The sequence below is a fragment of the Xiphias gladius genome, chromosome 14, assembly GCF_016859285.1.
Source record: "Xiphias gladius isolate SHS-SW01 ecotype Sanya breed wild chromosome 14, ASM1685928v1, whole genome shotgun sequence".
Lineage (NCBI taxonomy): Eukaryota > Metazoa > Chordata > Actinopteri > Istiophoriformes > Xiphiidae > Xiphias > Xiphias gladius.
Window position 1 is genome coordinate 1,827,153 of NC_053413.1, and position 19,081 is coordinate 1,846,233.

At 40.0% G+C, this 19,081-nt stretch overlaps 4 non-coding genes across 4 annotated transcripts; 2 read left to right on the top strand and 2 right to left on the bottom strand.

Annotated features, from left to right (window-relative positions):
• Nucleotides 1-8,928: 8,928 nt before the first annotated feature.
• trnad-guc lies at nucleotides 8,929-9,000 on the bottom strand. The gene has a single exon. It is a non-coding gene; the product is annotated as a tRNA-Asp (tRNA).
• Nucleotides 9,001-17,260: 8,260 nt separating this feature from the next.
• Nucleotides 17,261-17,334, bottom strand: trnan-guu. The gene has a single exon. It is a non-coding gene; the product is annotated as a tRNA-Asn (tRNA).
• A 198-nt stretch (nucleotides 17,335-17,532) lies between these two features.
• On the top strand, nucleotides 17,533-17,605 carry trnak-cuu. Its single transcript has one exon. It is a non-coding gene; the product is annotated as a tRNA-Lys (tRNA).
• A 1,178-nt stretch (nucleotides 17,606-18,783) lies between these two features.
• Nucleotides 18,784-18,855, top strand: trnag-ucc. The gene has a single exon. It is a non-coding gene; the product is annotated as a tRNA-Gly (tRNA).
• The last annotated feature ends 226 nt before the right edge of the window (nucleotides 18,856-19,081 follow it).

Consider the following 19,081-nt stretch of genomic DNA (forward strand, 5'->3'; position numbering starts at 1 on the left):
GTGTTGTCAGGGACAGCGCACTTTTGGAAAAAGGACGGATATATCACCGACCGCCCTACTTATAGTAACACCCATTCAATACAGAGGGGGATAGGGTTAAGCAGGATGGGTATCTCTCCATCCACAGGGGCAAACCCATTGATTCTCACCCTAACGGTGCAGGATAACCCATACAAAGAAACTAGACGAGGTAGTTTTTGCAACCCGCAGGATACAATGGGTCTAATTGAAATCAATATGTTAGATCCTCCACCTCAACCACCTACTTCCATTCCACCTACGGTTGAAAGACCCACACCCCTACCGGTGACGGATGAGAAGGAAGTGCTAAAAATAGATTTGACCAAAATAACAGGAAAAGATATGGTCAAACTAGCTACAGTATACACAGAAAGGAATATGTGGTTGGATTGGATGGCAGCCACTGCTAAAACATCAGGTATCACAGACTGTTTGGTTTGTTCGTCAGCCCGATCCATCCTTAAGTTAACGCCTGCCCCTTTATTAATGCACGAAGACAGACAAGGGTTTGACTGTATGTTAGCTTTGCATATGTCCCCTAAGCCAGAGAATTGTACTATGCTGTCCCAGCTTTTTCCTGTTGTAAAGAACTCCACAGTTCCACCTTTCTTCTCACCACAAGCAGGGAACTACACCTGTCTTAGCTGTTTAACACCCGGCAACATGACAACTTTCATTTTCATGGGTAATGTAACTACAGCCTGGTGTTCACTTACCATAGATGTTAGTGCTTGGAGTAAGATGTCATCTCTTACTTGGTCCCGAGCTGATCTGTTCTGGTACTGTGGGGGGGAAGACTCTGTTCAACTACTTGCCTCCCAAATGGTCTGGAATTTGCACTTTGACTAGGCTGTTAGTTCCAGTACAAATGCTAGGAAGAAATCTTAAGAACCAAATGCAACGCCATTACCAGAGAAAGCGTTCTACGCCGGAGTTTGATTGGATGTCCTCCTTTCCAACTTATATTGACTCCATAGGTGTTCCTAGAGATGTAACCAATGAGCATAAACTGACCAACCAAATTGCGGCAGGATTTGAGTCTGCACTGTGTTGGTGGTGTACAGTTAATAAAAATGTGGATCGCATCAATTATGTGTATTACAACGTCCAACGTTTGGGAGATTTAACAGGGGATGCCATTGGGGGACTGTCAGAACAATTAGCTGCAGACTCTCTGATGACTGTGCAAAACAGAATGGCTCTGGACATGTTGTTGGCTGAAAGAGGGGGTGTATGTCACATGTTTGGAGATCAATGTTGTATGGTCATCCCTAATAACACTGCACCTGACAGATCCGTCACAAGAGCTCTACAGGCCATTGGGGTTTTAAATGATGAAATGGCATCACACACATGTACAGATGATCCTTTCACTAATGTGTTTGACAGTTGGTTTGAAAATGGCGCAACCTGGTGGTCTCCGTTGTCTCCTCACTGATTGCTGTTCCTGGAATGTTGGTATTGTGTGGATGTTGTGTTCCCTGTATTCGTTCTCTCTGTGTCAGACTCATCACCACCACCATTGAAGGCAAGGCCGCACAACCACCTCCCTATCAAATGCCACTGCTGAGGAAGAGGAGGAAGAGGAGGAAGAGGATGAGACCGTAACGGTGGCTGCCACTTGGGAATGATGCTGATCTCAGAAGTTATCTGAGGTCAAAAGGGGGTCTGAAGGGTTATTTTTATATGTTTTTATATATTATCTTACTATGAGATTAAAAGAAACCAGCTTATGGTGCTTATTAAACTCAGGTGCTTGTACTAAACAGAGGTGTTATTATGCAAAGAATGCACCCAAAGATATATGGCTGTCTATATGTGAAAAAAAACCCTTATATGGAAATGGCATGACAATTTCAAAAACTGTCCTTGGGTGCTGTGTAGTGTCTTGTCTTTTTCTACCTATTTTTTTCTACAGATAAGTCGTTAAGTAGGGAGAGTCAATCATGTCCAGAGTGAAATGTCCGTACGAGGGAGGCACATACCTGTGTGTTGTGCAACCCTTCACATTAACATAACACAGAACCTCAAGCTGTATTATATAAATTATAGATAATATCATTATAAATAATATAAGTGCACAAACTAAACAATCCTACTTAAAGACATAGTAACTCTCTTAACTCTCATCTGTTCTCCTCCTCACATCTCTGTCAGACACATTTAGCAGAACCAGCATCTCCAGATCGGTATTGTGTCTGGGTTCTTAGTGTCTTTTTGCCTTCTATGGTTGTGAGATGTACTACTACCGCTACCTCTTCCCGTTGCAGCTGTCCAAGCTACTAGTCTTCCTCTGGCTGGTCAACTTCAGCCTGGCCCTGGAGCAGTACATCCTGGTGTGGACATTTGGGCCCTACTATTGGGCCAAGAGGAAGCCTCGAGATATCCCACCATGTCCACTCTTTTCATCATTCAGTAGGGCTATAGGTCAGGTAATAATCGGAGAACCAAATCTGGGATTCATCAATTCTCATATTGTATGCAAACGTGTGAAACTAGTTGGAAATTGAAAATACAGAACATACAGAATAGAGAGTCTTGTTGTGTGTAACAAAGTAAATCCTAAGTCTATCTCCAGGTATCACGCAGGATCCTTGGCATTCGGAGCTCTAATTCTCTCAGTTGTCCAGCTTCTGCAGATCATACTGGAATACCTGGAGCTAAAATGTTTATATTTCACACACACACACACACACACACACACACACACACACACACACACACACACACACACACACACACACACACACACATGTACAATTTCAACTATTGTGATTGCTACCACTATCACTATATTGCTCTTTTATATATTTTATGTCATTCCTTGTATTTCCATTATTACCATGTCCAGTTCATTACTTGTTGGTATATAATTTACTACATGGGCTACATGGACAGTGCATTGCTTTGTTAAAGACACATTTGTAAAAACAAGATTTAATAATTTACCATACTTTAGCTCCATTTTGGTTTTTTGGAGTATGTTAACCCAAAACTAATGACAATTCGCAATATTTATATTTTAGGTTTCCTGTCATATGCAATCAGATCTCCTTTCAAAGCACCCCCCGTCGTGTTCATCCAGTTTAGGTAGAAATAAGTGTGGCCTGTCCACGTAGTTTCATCTGAAACCAAAATCCTGATCACAAAAATTTTGCTCCTACACCCAAAGACAGTCAAATGTGAAGTACATATTTAATGCACATCAAAGTCACATTGCACATACATAAGATAACAGACAAATAATGTCATTTGCCTTTTGCATCATACATCATACTCATAGTTTATTTAGTATTTTTGGCAGTACATTATTTTGTATTTGTAGCATGTGCACTAAGTCAACTTCTGTACAGTCAATCCTTTGTCTGAGTTAAGTTAGGATAAAAAAGTTTTTATATTTCTTTTGAATTACTAGTACTGATGTTACTGCTGCTAGTTGCCACACAGAGACATTTGGTTAAGCATGAGCAAAGATTTCCTTTTTTTCCAAACGAGGACTGTGGATTTTGTCCCCCATCACTTACATTTGAGGCATGGTCGGAGAAGGTCACTTAACAGCCAGTAAGAACAAGAGGAATGGTAATAGTAACCAAAACCTGTTTAAATATACATATCATTACAGCCATTTCGCAGACACTTTTATCTAAAGCTGCTTACAATAAGTACATTCAAACCACGTTGGAGCAAGACCTGGATATCATCCAAAATTGGGAATGTATCCCTTTTAAACAAACAACTAAAAGCATGTTCAGTGCTACAGTACAAGTTCTTAGAGAAGGGGAGAAGGGGAAGTGTGTGCAGCATATGACCAGTCACAAACAGCGACAAGACTACTTGAGGCAGATTGACATATTTTACAAACGAAGAGCAAACTATAATAATAGACCAATACAAAGACTACACATAATCCAGGCAAAAAGCAACAGTTGTAGCTGCCAAATGTGAACTTTGTCAATGTGTAAGTTAATAGGCTTATTACTGGCCCATCATTAGGCCACGAGTATATCTGATTATTTATATTTGTGTATATCATTAAACTAATGTGTTTTTTAGATTCTTATGGCATGTATGACAATTTCAGCATTATTCTTTCAGCTGCAATCGTGGCAGTGTCAAACACACTTGAGAGCAAATAAAAATCAATTTGAAAACATAATTCAAAGCGGTAAGTAGGCTTACTTCCATAGCTTATAAGTCCAACAAGTACAAGGCTTTTAGTGCTTAAATCAGTCTCTGCTGTGGGATGATCTTGGTATACAAAGGCACAATGCAATGGCTTTGACACTTTGCTTGCAGCCAACAGGAAGAAACATAAAATGAAGCAGAGAGGAGGGGGCCCTCCCATTCTTGCCTGTCTAAGAGACCCTCTCATGATCCTCGCACCAAGCTCTACGGGGTTTTCTATGAATGTTAATGCCATTTTCCAAGAGAATTGATTGGTCAGTGGTGGTGCTTTTATTAGCACTACCGACTAGAACCCTCGTGGACCCTGAAAATCCAGGTAACCTTGCTAACTCCAAATCCTGCTTTGTAGTACAGGCCTCTGGTCAGCCATCCCCAGTTGTCCTCCTCCACAGCTTCCTGCTTATGACTATGATATCAGTCAGTGTAAAAAAATGGAAAAACTTCCAAAGAGGTTTACGAGCATATTGCCAGCAATGCTGACCTGCAAGAAGGCTATCAGTCATGGATGAGCTCAGGCGCACAGGTAACTCCACCACAGACATGGCAAATTAGATCATGGAGATGATGCACTTGAAATTTGAATGTGCCAACCTGGCCTACCTCCTCAGCTGCCAAAACATCATGGATGGTAAGTCAGGAAAGTAGGCCAAAAAAACATCACTCAGTTCATTAGACAGGAAACCTAGTCAGATCTTTTCATAGAGTATGGTGATTCAGAATGGCTGGAGCAGAATCTCTGTGTCATCTGACTGTCAACTGCATCAGTACCAGCAGCAGGAGGTTGCCATCAAGAAACTGCTGGACAGGCTTTCTGCTCTGACAACACCCTAAAAGAAAGAGAAGTCACTGAGACCCATGTACCAGGGAATTGCTAACCGATATAGCACTGAAGGCATAGAGAAGGCCCAATACCAGTGGGTTGCCAACAATTATTAATTTACATTGCTTTTCATATTCCAAATTGCATTTATTTAGCAAACAAGAATAATTTCATTATCATTACTGATTACACATAGTGATTGATCTGACTCTCTTAACATTCATGGTTATGACAACATAACAAAATGTGAAATAGGTGAAGGGGTCTGAATGCTACCCCCATCCACTTCTTCTACCAGCAAGATCCTGTCAGATATTTTTACTCCTCTACAAATGTTTTTAAAGCTCATGGTGCTGAAGGTCAGGCAAACCCAAAAATGCCCTTTAAAGGTTTTGGAGAGACAGAGTTTTTTAAGCAGGAACTGGATGCCTCCTGTGGTTAATTCAATTGAATGGACAGGATTTGGGAAACACACATGTTTATATAAGGTCTCCCAGCTGACTAAGCCATGAGGTCTATGGAACTGCCTGAAGAGCTCAGAGACAGGACACAGATAGGGTACAAAAAAAAAATTCCCCTGCATTGAAGGTTCCCAGGAGCACAGTATCCTCCATAATTCTTAAATGGAAGAAGTCTGGAACAACCAGGACTCTTGCTAGGGCTGGCTGCACAGCCAAACTGAGTAATCGGGGAGAAGGGCCGTGGTAAAAGAGGTGAACAAGAACCTGATGGTCACTCTGACTGAGCTTCAGAGATCTTGTGTACAGGTGGGAGAAACCTCCAGAAGGAGAACCATCACTGCAACACTCCACTTATCTGGTCTTTATAATCTGACAGAATTCTCTCCTCAGTGAAAGACATGTGAAGTCCTGCTTGCAGTTTGCAAAAAGCACATAAAGGACTGTCACATTGTGAGAAACAAGATTATCTGGTCTGATGAAACCAAGATTAAACTGTTTGGCCTGAGTTCTAGGCGTCATATCTGGAGAAGGCACCAGCCACCGCTCATCACCTGACCAATACCATCCCCACGGTGAAGCATGCTGTTGGCAGCCCCTTGCTGTGGAAATGTTTTTCAGCAGCAAGGAGAGGGAGAGGGAAAGCTGAACGGAGCAAAGTACAAAGATATCCTTAATGAAAAACCTAGTTAAGAGTACTCAGGACCTCAGTCTAGGCCGAAGGTTCACCTTTCAACAGGACAAAGACTCTTAACAAACAGCCTCCTGTGTTATTTTTCAAGAGTAGTTTAGGGAAATCTTTTTGAATATCCTTGGGTGGCCCAACCAGAGTCCTGACTTGAACCCAATCAAACATCTCTGGAGACACCTGAAAATGGCTGTCTGCCGACTGTCCCCATCCAACTTGACAGAACATGAGAGGAGCTGCAGAGAAGAATGGCAGTAAATACCAAAATCCAGCTTGCTGCGTCATACCCGAGAAGACTCAAAGCTGTAATCGCTGCTAAAGGTGCTAAAACTAAGTACTGAGTAAATGGTCTGAATACTTATGTAAATGTGATATTTGAGTTTGTTCTTTTTAATAAATTTGGTATGCTGGTATGCTGACAAGCCCCAGTGACTGGAGAAGTTACCAAAGCGCTTTAGCCAAGTTGTGCCAGCTTTCCTCACATACAAAAAATACCATCTGTAAAGGATGATGTAAGATAATGAATGTAACAAATTGAATCATTGATTTGTTATTTCAAAATCTCTTCACACATGCCAAACATTTTAACCTATGTTGCAGTTTTTTATGCAAGTAACCAAATAAATTTATTTTTTAGACCTGCCAGTGGTAGCATCGCTGCCAATATCCTCCTCTGCCCAGGTCACCCACACTAGGACAGGAGGACTTATTCAAATCCTGGACCAGAGCTGGTGGAAAGAACCTACGAGTGCCGCCATCGATGGACTTCTGATTGAACACCATGGAAGTATGATCTTTTGAAGCGTGTTGATGCAGACTATGCTGCCATGGTAAAAACAGACTGCACAGACTCCAACAGCCTCCCTAATCCTACCACATGCCAATACATCTCCAGATATGTAAGCAACTGGCCAAGTTAAAAAAAAAAAGACCAGCCTCAACACCACCTCAGAGAAGGATTTGGGGACACAGCAGCTGTGGCGGAGTTTGACCACGGCTAGCCAAAAGTTTTCTGTCACAAATGCCTCTTGCAGCCCTCAAACCTCAACTGTGGCTCCACTCCAGGAGCAGTCACTGACCTGGGCTACAGTGGAGTAGATTATGACAAAGGTCCTAGGAAAACAACAGCAGCATTTGCAGATGATGACCAGGAACTGTTTAGCCTGTGGTCAGCCAAAGGCTTAGCGATGGCTCCTCTTTTTTTTTTTCTCAAGCAAAAGCAGTTACTTTTATGGCTCCACAAAAATGTTTAAGACCTGCGCAGATCAAGGCCTAACCCCAGAATGTCTTCATAGGACTTTGCTGCCTCTCCTTTATTTGAGAGGGAGCTCAAAACAGCCAGAAAGTGGGAGCAGAATGGAAGAAGGTGGCAGAGAAGAGGGCAAAAGTTCTGTCACCAGACACTAAAGCAGGGCCCCGACAGCCCTCAAAATCATACCACCCATTTTGATAGTCAAATAATTTAATGATATTTTAGTTTAACTTTATTTTCTTCTCCTTCACTTAATTTCTGGTCTGTGTCATTTAATCATCATATAGTCTCTCAGTTAGTACTTTTATCTATTCGGGCATGTAACTTTTAATTTAGTGTTCAATTAATCACAATGAAGCTGTGTTTTTCAATAAAATATGTTGAAAGCATCATTGTTAATAATTAATTAATTAATTGTTAATATTCATATGTTCAGCTGTACGCTTACACGTACGCTCTGTACAATAAACTTCCATTCTTGTGCCTTACTATAGGCCTATCATAAGTAAAACTGTAGGTCAATATCTGGAAATTATCATTTGCATAATCATTTAAAGGATGCAGAAAGTTCACTATGTGCATTATGCATACACCCTGTAGCAAAATGTTCTAAAAACAAATATAGGATTTTTCTTTGGGTAAAGGCTTTCTGATAAAAAAGATTTTCTTCTACACCTATTCGCATCTGGCCCCTGGGTGGTAAGCAAGAGTTCTACCACCGAACCACCAATGTTCCCTTAGAGGGAACATTCATTTGTTCATGAAAATACTTCACATTTAAAGCCTTCCCATCAGTTCAGGAAGAATGATGTGTTCTCAGGTAGGCTTTTGATTGTGGCAAAATGGCTGTAAACTCTATATCTGTTTAAAACTCTCATCAGAAGCATGCTGTAAAATGAAGTCACAGACAGTAACAGCTTGATTTTCTATTACTAAACCAAAAAAGGAAAAAGATGTGAATACATATGAACACGCTTGTTGGTAAACCCAGAATTAACTGTGCTAGTGGATTACCACTTTCATAATACCAGTTATCCAGGATCACAAATGTTAGGTTCAATAAAGCCAGTTAAAAAAAGAATATAAAGAATGTGAAAGAATATGAAGGGAGCCAGGTTAAGTTTAACTTGCAACATGGTACAGACGCTACAAAAGCACTGATATCTGAACTTAGACAGGCAGGAAGAACAACACTGTTAGCTTGTAAACAATGCAGGCTTTCACATATTAAGCAAATGAGCTCTGTAAATGTTTTTTTTATGAGGAAAAAAATGTATTCAACATGTTTATTGGACTTCAAGCATACACACAATGTGTTCTGGTGAGAAACACAGAATTTAACTTTGTTTACAAAATCTCCCAAAGGTGCTTTGAGCTCCAGCTCCAACTCCAACTCTTTTACAAACGTAACAGTTAAATAATTGTGTGGGCAAAATTTGTTTGAGAACGATTTTCTGTCAGTGGTCCCTGTCTGACATATCAGTGGGTAAGAAAAGGTAACTTTCTCCCCGTCGGGGAATCGAACCCCGGTCTCCCGCGTGACAGGCGGGGATACTTACCACTATACTAACGAGGACTACAGACACTGTGCGTGACTGCTATCTGCTTAAACTGCTGCGGCTCGCACGCATGTGGGTGCCCAAGCCGCCAATGTCGCTGCGCTGCCACTGCCAGCCCTATCTTTCTACATTAAGTTTGCCTTTGATAATGGCCATCAATAACAATCATCCATCGAATATGAGCTGTCCTAAATGTGAAGAGAAGTAACCAGAAAGCAGTCAAGTGATATTTGTTTGCCCTCGTTCAGAGAGAGAGAGAGAGAGAGAGAGAGAGCGCACTGGAAAACTACTGCCCTACTGCCGTGCAGTTATATGACTTATATTATTTTCAAGATAAAAATGCCTTCCTTTTACGTTTTATCAAATGTAAGTTTTCTACCATTAAAAATAATAACAATGTTTGGGGAAAAAAGATGGTAGGCTAAGTTGTAGGCTACACCACCATCATCTTGAAGCAGCAATGGCGCAGTATGTGCATGTTGCAGTACAATAACCTGTGATGTGGTGCTAATTGGCTAGGCGGATTTCAACAGATACAATGGCATAGACAGCGATAGATAGAGGCAGTGAAAGACAGAGACTGTGAAAGATGGAGACTGAGGAGCCACAGGACATAAGACAAAAAGGAGGCCACTAATTAACCATGGATGTAAAATGAGTTTTACAGGGGTTAACCCAAGGACAAACCACTCAATTTTCATAAACTGCCGCTGAAACGGAGAACAATACTGAATTTGCTCCGTCTGTTTTCAATTCCACCGCTTATAATTTGTGCTCTACTAACCGCCCAACATACTCTGATAACAGCGGTACAGAGGCACCAGTTCGACGAAGGGAAGGGCGCTAAATCGGTCCAGCCAATCAGGTAATAGACTGGTAGGGCTTTGAGCAACCTACAGAAATCGGCAAGTACTAAGACATCAACAATGCCTATACCAAATAAAGTAAGTATTCACCAACACCTGTCACAGAAACTAAGCTCTTTGATATGAACATCGCCAATAAGTGCATTTGATTTCTCAGCCAGAGCAAACCTCCAAACAAATATATCTTGCCGTGACTTCACGTTTTCCAAAGCAGTCAGTCATGACTCCAAACGCTAGATAATCCCCAGACGTCATTTTCCTAACCATCATCCTGATATATATATTGTATCCATCTAAAACAAATAATAATTTGCGTTTTCAACCCACAGTGCTGAATACTGACCGTCCATCCGCTGGAAGCCTGATTTGTTATGTTTTTTTAACCAACTCGGAAATGGTTTACAACAAAATAAGCATTTTTGACTGACCGACTACCTGCTCACTAATGCACCGTTTTTATTCATGACCAACTTGTCTATAACACTATTAAATCAACAATAACAACCAATAGTAGCAGCTGTAGACCAAATGATATACTGATTTAGTTATTTATGCATAAGTAAAATTTTCAGTATTTCAGAGTTTATACATATATTATGCAAATAGCACTGGAGCCCCATCTTGGTCCTGGGCTGCAATAACGTACAGCCACTTCATGACGTATACTTTCAGCTGATAATCAGTCTCTAAAAACTAAAGCTTATTTCAGGGGTGCGCTCACTCACTCCAAGATGAAGAAAAGGGGCGAAATTAGTGTGTCCACCTGGATGTCATGTTTCCATCACTGCCGATCAGAGCTGGACCCGATAAATACCCGTGACTATTGCAGAGTCATTTGATCGGGGAATGAATGCAGATTGTACCCTTTCCCACTGAAGACAAAAGCTAGATGTTAGTGGGTGTTGGGGTTTTTTGTCCAGTGTGAAAGCAGCTAAAGTCTATAATCAAGAAACACCTTAAGGAATTAAATTCCCACAAGGTGCAAACCACTGGTAACACTCAAGAACAGAAAGGCCAGATTAGATTAGATTGATGATGCAATTGTCGCTACAGTAGCAGGATGAATTCTGACGTGTATAGAATTTAGCTCAGATTTAGCGAAATGTTACAAAACTGATAGGACAGTGATTCACAGTACAGATGGATAATGACCCAAAACATACTGCAAAAGCAACACAAGAGCTTTTCAAAGACAAAGAAATGGAATATTCTTCAATGGCCAAGTCAGTCACCTGACCTCAGCCCAATTGAACGTGCTTTTCACTAACTGTAGACAAAACTGAGAGAGAGAGACCCACAAACACGCAACAACTGAGGGCAGCTGCGGTAAAGGCCTGGCAAAGCATTTCAAGGGAGGAAACTCAGCATTTGGGGATGTCCATGGGTTCTGGACTTCAGGCAGTCATTGACTGCAAAGGATTTTCATCCAAGTATTAAAAATAATCCTTATAAAAACACTTTACTGTTATAAGCCACAATTACGTATATTGTGTCACTGTAAAAATAGTCATGGACCTGCCCTTAAATGGGAAAATTCAAGTTCCTGTTGTTTGTTCCCTCAGAAAATAGTGTTCAACACTGTTAAATCTTACTTGTAAAATATTTGCCCAGCATGACTTCACACAAATGTTATACACACTTTTACGGCCAAATGAACTGATGGAGCTGTCTTGGCCATTAGTTGCTGCATCAGAATACTGACAAGTGAATCATTTCTTTGTCTTGACAGCATGAAATATGTTAGCATCAAGTGACATGAAAACAAAAAAAATAACACCTTGCATAATTATCAGTTCTTTCATTGTCTATTTCTTTATGCATTTCAATTAAGCTGACTAGAGATAATGCATGGAGAGAATCAAGGTAGTGAAGAACAAAGCGCCCTTTGGGTCTTGCAACGCGTGTCTTTGACCTTACCGGGGTTTTTGAAGATTTTTGAACCTGTACTTCGGCCCTTTTTATTCTTTTTACCCCCAGTTTCCCTGATTTCCCTTGAATCTTTTGTCTTACCCATTATAAATATTTTGTGCAAAGGGCACATGTGGAAGCAGTATTACTGGTAAATTTCGAAGGGATGTGGTAAATGGTGCATGGCACATATTTGAAAAAGCACACTCACACCAAACTGTCATTAGATAGTGTAGGAATCATAATATTGTATATTTGAATATCAAGGTCATAGTTATTATTCGTCACATACACATTTTTGCCTTTTTTCATCCCCATATTGTGCAAACAGATACGGTTAAGCACAGAAATATACATGTCATTGTATAAGTTAAAGAGTAAAAGAGAATACAAAAGGGAATACCAATCTTTAGGGCTTGTTGACAGTTGATTATGACATTGGTTGCCAAATTACAGATATTTATACAAAATTGTAGCTTCTTATACACAATGTAATGTCTACATTTATACAGTTTGGGATGCAGTTTGCAAAATAGGGTTACATATCTGCAATAAATGCACATTTTTTTATTATGATTATGCAGTTTCACATTGGCTGAGTTAGTTCTCGAGTTAAGTCTCATATTATTGAAGGCCGTCAATTTAATTCACTTTACAGAAGTATGTGCATCAACGGGCGTGCAGCGCCTGAGATGGATTGTAACTAAGATACTTTTCATTCAATCAATGCACATAATAACTCGTCTCTTCACAATATTGCTAAGAACATCTCGCCTCTGAAAGTATTGCCGTTTATAACACAGTATGTATGATGAGATGTATGTAATGTAGAGAAAAACTATGTTTGAGAGCAATCATCCAAGCTTCAAGAGCTTTTTCATGAAATCTGGCTAGCTTGAAGACAATGTATTAAAATTATTTGTTTGCCTAAGGGATTTCATTTTAAATTATGTTCACAAAGTTCCCGCCCTAAGCACCTAGTTAAAAATCTTATCAACCTGTCGGTCATTATCTTAACATTTCATGAGAATTAAGAGTTCAGAGTACTATGCCCCATGCTGTTCACAGCCTGAAATTAAGTTAAAATGCTCAGAAAATGAATGTTGCTTTCCAAAGCCAGATATTCATTACACTGGTCTGTGTCCTAAACCAGTATTGAAGGAGAAGCCTACCATTGCTGTAACATTTCCCCCCCAACATAATTGTTCATATTTTTAGTGGTAGTAAACTAAATGTGTTTAGGTGATAGTTGTGGGGGTTTTTTTAACCAAAAAGGGGCAGTAGTTGAGCAAAATGAGGCAATTAAACTTGATGAAAATAATTTAAGTCATAAAACTGCAATCGGAAAATTTTACTTTTGTAGGCTACACAAAAAATGAAGACATTAACAAAGAAATAAGAGGATCCTTAGCACGTTAAATAGTTGAAAGCAACCCTTGGCTTAGATAAGTGGTTTAACCCTGGTGCTCAGGAACCAATGGTTCCAAACCAAATTTCATCCTACTAAATAAAATCTAACAATAAATTGTGCCACCACATAATTTGGTTTCCTTTACATAAACTAAGTTCAACCTACGTTCAAGAACAATGTGGTTATTTCAAAAATACAACATGATGCTCAGTGAATTGACCTTACCTTGCTCATTGGAGGAACCTAAACAAAATAAACTATTGTGACAACTAATATTTTATCACTAGACGTACCACAACAGAGACGTTGTGGTTGAGATATAAAATTGGGTCCAGCAGTGTGTTATTCTTTCAGCAACGAAGAAGCCTTGCAGGTTTTTTCCTTTTTTGTGGGGATTATCTGGTCCACCCTCCCTTCCTCACAGTCTTAGTGAGACTGGAGCAGCTTGAAGCCTGGCTGCACAGAGGATCTCCTTCTTTGGATAATTTTAGAAAGTGGTTTGTCAAATTCTCTAGATTCTTAGTAAACATAGTTATGATGATATGCTCTTTTTGATTTTATGAAAGTACATTTAAATTATTTAGCATTTTAAACAAAACTGTTAAACTGTGTTAAATTAAGAGGAGACTTATGCTGTCAGAGAAAGCATCACAAAGAAAAGACAATCAAAAATTAAATAAAGGGAAAAATATGCTTCAAATGAAACATATACTGTAAAAACGAAATCTTACTCAAACAGTAAATACTCTAATGAAGTATTCAGACAAGAAAAAAAAAACAATACAGTACCAACCAATTGGAAAAATTCTGAAATTAGACAAAATACAACTAAATAAAATAAACCTCCCAAAGAAAAAATGCTGAATTTTGGCAGAAATTAAAACATTACTCTACCACACGTTATAGAGGTAATTTCAGCTTTAGGCAGAAAAAAAAAAGTACATCACCAAACGACACAGGGAAAATGCTGAATTCAGCGAGAAGCAGACAGCAACATGGTCTAAACTTGTGCAGGCACTGCATAAACAGAAAGCTCTGACCAGAGACAGGGGCAAAATAACCTCGAGAAAACAGATAATTTTGCCATGATCAGACAGTTAGGAACTCCCACATTCTTATGTACATTTTCAGCATCTAAAATGCATTGGCCAAGGGTGATTGAGGCAGTAAAAAGGCAGCAAGGTGAAAATATAAATTTTGAAGGGCTTGACTGGTCAGCAAAGTGCAACATACTGCAAATGAATCTTGTGATAGCAATGCATATTTTTCATAAACATGTTGAGGTATTCAGGTATTTGCCCTTGTCTCCTCCACAGTTCCTTGGAAAAGTTATTTACTAATTTTACCAAGCTGAGTTTCAGAATAGAGGAAGCCCACACATACACTGCCTCATATGGGTAGAAGGTGCACCTGTGTTTGAGAAGGATGATGATCAGACTGTGTGATTTTCTGTCCAGATACATCACAGCTCAGCTGCCTGACCCACACACACAACCTGAACTGCACGAGAAAGTGACAGAGGTGCATATGCATGGCAAAATTAACAGACACATTTCAGACATCTCGGCTCTGATTGTAGATTAGGATTTCCAAAACCACCCTCCAGAGAGACAACGATTGCTAGACCTGTAGAAAGTGATGATGATGATTCACTGGAACTGGAAAGAGCAAAAATCAAGCTCAGACCACTCAACATGCTGCTGAATGAACCTGAAAGGGCCTCCCTGGGTTTATAGCATCTCCTGGCTCAATGTAATTTAACACTCAGAGAATATAAGGGATACCTGCATGAGATAAACCAAATCAAGGGCAGTGATACTGAAACGTGACCGAAAAACTGCTGGGTGAATGAATATAATAAATAAATATAAATTTCTTACGCCATTTTGAATTTTGTGATATAGTCACTTTTTGCTCCATATCCTACATTTCTCATTCAAGTTTCACCAAACTTGGAACAGCTCATGTTTGGACAACCCAAAATAGTGCCCATGTATGTTATTTGAGATATCATGTATCATTTTTCCATGATTGGCTGACAAACCTTTGTGGGTGTGGTCAAATCAATTCAACCTGCTGTAATTCTTCAAAGCTTCTTCTAATTGGGTCACTCACTCACAACTGTGTTCAGTGTTTGAACGTTTTGTTACGTCTGTTTTTAAACATAATACCTAGACTCTATTAATCAACAATGCCTGGATTTGCTCCCATCTCAAGCCTATAGATTTGCTCAGGAGATCCTTACTTGTGCTTTAATTTCAGTGTGAAGAGTAATGATTGCAACTGTTTTCATCATTTATTTAGCTGTCAATAATTTTTTGTCTTCAAATGTTTTTTTTTGTCTGACCAATAGTCCAATACCAAAATGTTTTATGGATAAATTGTGCCATAGAAATAATGCTTTCCTCTCCTTCTTCTTCTTATTATTATTAACTTCAATTCAACTTTTAGGAATAGCACAATGTAAAAGTAGTAATTTTCAAGATGGCTGCCAGCAGGAGTGCAGTGGCATCTCCAGCTCCCAGTTGTTGTGTAGTTTAGTGTTAGGGACTTTTCTTTTAATGTGAGTAAGTATGAAGATAACACCAGTGCAACTATGCACTAGTGCAACTAGGCCAAAAATGTACAGTCCAACTGAATGGCGCTCAACAGACTGCAGCTACTGAGGACACAATGCCTTGTGGCAGCACACTAACATAGCAGATAACTCTGATGCAAAAGGAAGTGGTGTGCACAGAAGCAGAAGAGGGGAAGCAGATCAAGCTTTTACCTTGATCAAGCTTTTAGCTTATTCAAGTGAACAGGCCAGCTATTCCATCGCTCTTTCTGGCCAACGTTTGCTCACTGGATAATAAAAATGATCTGATCCGACTGAGACTAAGCGTTCATCGTGAGATGAAGAATTGTTGTGTTTTTCTCCTGCCTAAATAAAACCAGGGTAAATTTCAACATGCCAGACTTGGCATTTCAACACGAAAGGTTGCTACTATTCAGAGCAGATTGGAATCATCTGTCAGGGACAACCCAAGGAGGTGGTCCCTGCACATAATTTAACAAAGGTTGGTGCACAAACTGTTCCATGGTTAGCAGCCATTGCTCTGTGGCAGCAGAATACTAAACAATAACATGCCAGCCACATTATTTACAATGGGAGTTCACAGTGGTGTTCATTGGCCGCTGTTTACATCCCCCTGAGTGCAAGTGCTAATGACGCACTCAGGGAGCTTAATAAAAACTTCTGCTCACTTCAAAACAAGCACCCAGAGGCCTGCTACGTGATTGTGTGTGACTTCAACCATGCCAAACTGACAGACGTTTTAACAAAATGTCACCAGCATGTCAGCACTGCCACCGGAGGAACAAACATGCTTGATCGCATGCAAACAAACAGACTCCGGACATACAGAGCCATCCCCCGCCTCCACCTCTGCCTCCCGGACCACATCTCCATCATGCTGGTCCCTGCCTACCACACTCTGCTGAAGTCCAACAACAAAGACCACTGCTGTGTGGCCCAGTGATGGGAAGTGGAAGTGGAAAAACTGGAGGCCTGGTGCAAAGTAAATAACTTCTCCATCAGTGTAAAGAAAACAAAGAAGATGATAATGGACTTTTGGAAGATTGGCTGTTTAAGTGGTCTTCTGCTTTAAATACCTGGGAGTGCACATCTCTGATAACCTCACCTGGACCAGCAACACAGACAGCACAGTGAAAAATGCCAACCAAGACCTCTACTTCTTGAAGAGGCTGAAGCATGCCGGCCTTGGCACCTCAGTCCTCATTTCCTGCACATAAACTGCACAGTAAATTCAAAATGGATGACTTCCTGTAGGGTTAAGGATTTTTGTAAGTCTTTTAATGATACATGGCACTACCCAATTTCCTATATGTAGTTAATATGTACCAAGGCTACTTCATTGAAATTTTGTAGGGGGCGCTATCCACCTATTTTGCCACGCCCAATCCTGAGACTCATATCAGAGTACCTCAACAACAACTTCCTGTTTCATGGATAAAATTGAAATTCGCCACGCCACTTAGGCAATGTCGTTCGATTTTTAGAAGTAATAATAATTAAAAAAAAATCAACGTCGTCCCTGGGTGGGCTCGAACCACCAACCTTTCGGTTAACAGCCGAACGCGCTAACCGATTGCGCCACAGAGACTACAAGGGACTTAGCTCCCACGAAAGCAAGTCAATGACCTAGTTTAATAGGAGATAGATATCCGGTGATTCAATTGTTCCAAATCTTATTGTATGTTTTCAATGGCAGAAACCAATTTGCCAATAACCAGGAAAAATCATAAAAACAGAGACATGTGCAGACATCATGAAAAATAAACATTCAATAACAAAGACTATAGCCCGGCTAGCTCAGTCGGTAGAGCATGAGACTCTTAATCTCAGGGTCGTGGGTTCGAGCCCCACGTTGGGCGTGATTCTTTTCTTTTTTTTTCTTCATTCTGTATCTATTATGATCAGTGCTCTGGTGGTCCTTCTTAAAATAATTTCGTAATTAATTAGATATTAGGCCTAAAAGAGAGGTATTTTTGGAGGCACGCTTGGTTTGATTGACATGTCTGTACAGGAGCCAGTCTGGAAGTGACTGACAAACAACCTGTTTGGACAAGGCCAGGAGAGTCATTCATTGGTGACCTCGAGTTGCGCACAGTGTTTCCATTCAATTGCGTTGTAATTACTGTAATTTTTCTTTCGTTTTCTTTCTTTCGTTCACTGCGGTTCACCGTAATTATGGCGTGTTCTTCGGTAGTTGTACTAACAGACCCTCCAAGGATTCTGGTACCCAATTTTTTCATAAAGTAAATGTTTATTTTCTTAATGCTTTATTCCCTCACCCAAGTTGTAAAAAACAGTCTTCTGTACTGCTTTACATTAAATAGCAATAGAAAAGTAATTAAGACTCACTTCACTGGCATTGTGCGGGTGCACTTACAATGGTCAGTCCCAGTACACAGTAAAGTTACTTATTCTGAAAGAGAGAAAAAGTAATCATTCCAATAAATGTTTTGATGCCCGTCATCAACAATGAAATGAACAGGAGTTGCAAAAAATAGCATATAAGCGCTTAACCAAAGACAGTTTATATTAATGCACACTCATAACGTTGAACACAGCGTTGAACTGTGCTTCATTCATTTATTTGGGAGAATACCGAAGAATACACATTAATCAATAGTGTTGTGAGCGGTAATGTTAACTTAGTTAAATGAACTAATTTCCATTCGGTGATCTGCTGGTTCTTGAACGAACGGCACGTCAAAACGCTCACAGTTAACTTTTAACGTTTTCTTTTTTTAACCATATATCAACGACATTGACAACCCGCTGGTCCATCCAAAATGCCAGACTCGAGGCCTCAAAACGGTAGTTCACAGATGTGATGATGTGTGACGTCAGGGTGGGTTGCCACTTTCTGGTAAGCAACCTTTGACTTTAAGTCTTGTCCTCAGGACATCTTCTGGTCCTCATCTGATTTGATGCAAAGTAAGAAGTTCTAATTATTAGCTCCATCTGCCATTTAGTGCACTAGTGTACTACGCCACGTTGAGTCGTAGTTTATTTTTCATTACCAATTGCCAGTAAATTTTCAAAGGCGTTGGTGGTATAGTGGTTAGCATAGCTGCCTTCCAAGCAGTTGACCCGGGTTCGATTCCCGGCCAACGCAAAATTTTAAAAACAGCTGTTAAGGATCTTCAACCTCTTTTTTAAACTACTCTTTACTGAAAGCTCATTTATAAAGCTAAAACAGGACATTCACAGCAAAAAGTTTCAACAACCTTGTCACATACTTAACTGAAATAGGCTTTAGTAATGAATGACTGAATAGAAATAGCTATTGAATAGCATACTGTATCTAACTATACATACTTTACAAAGTACTCATACTCGCT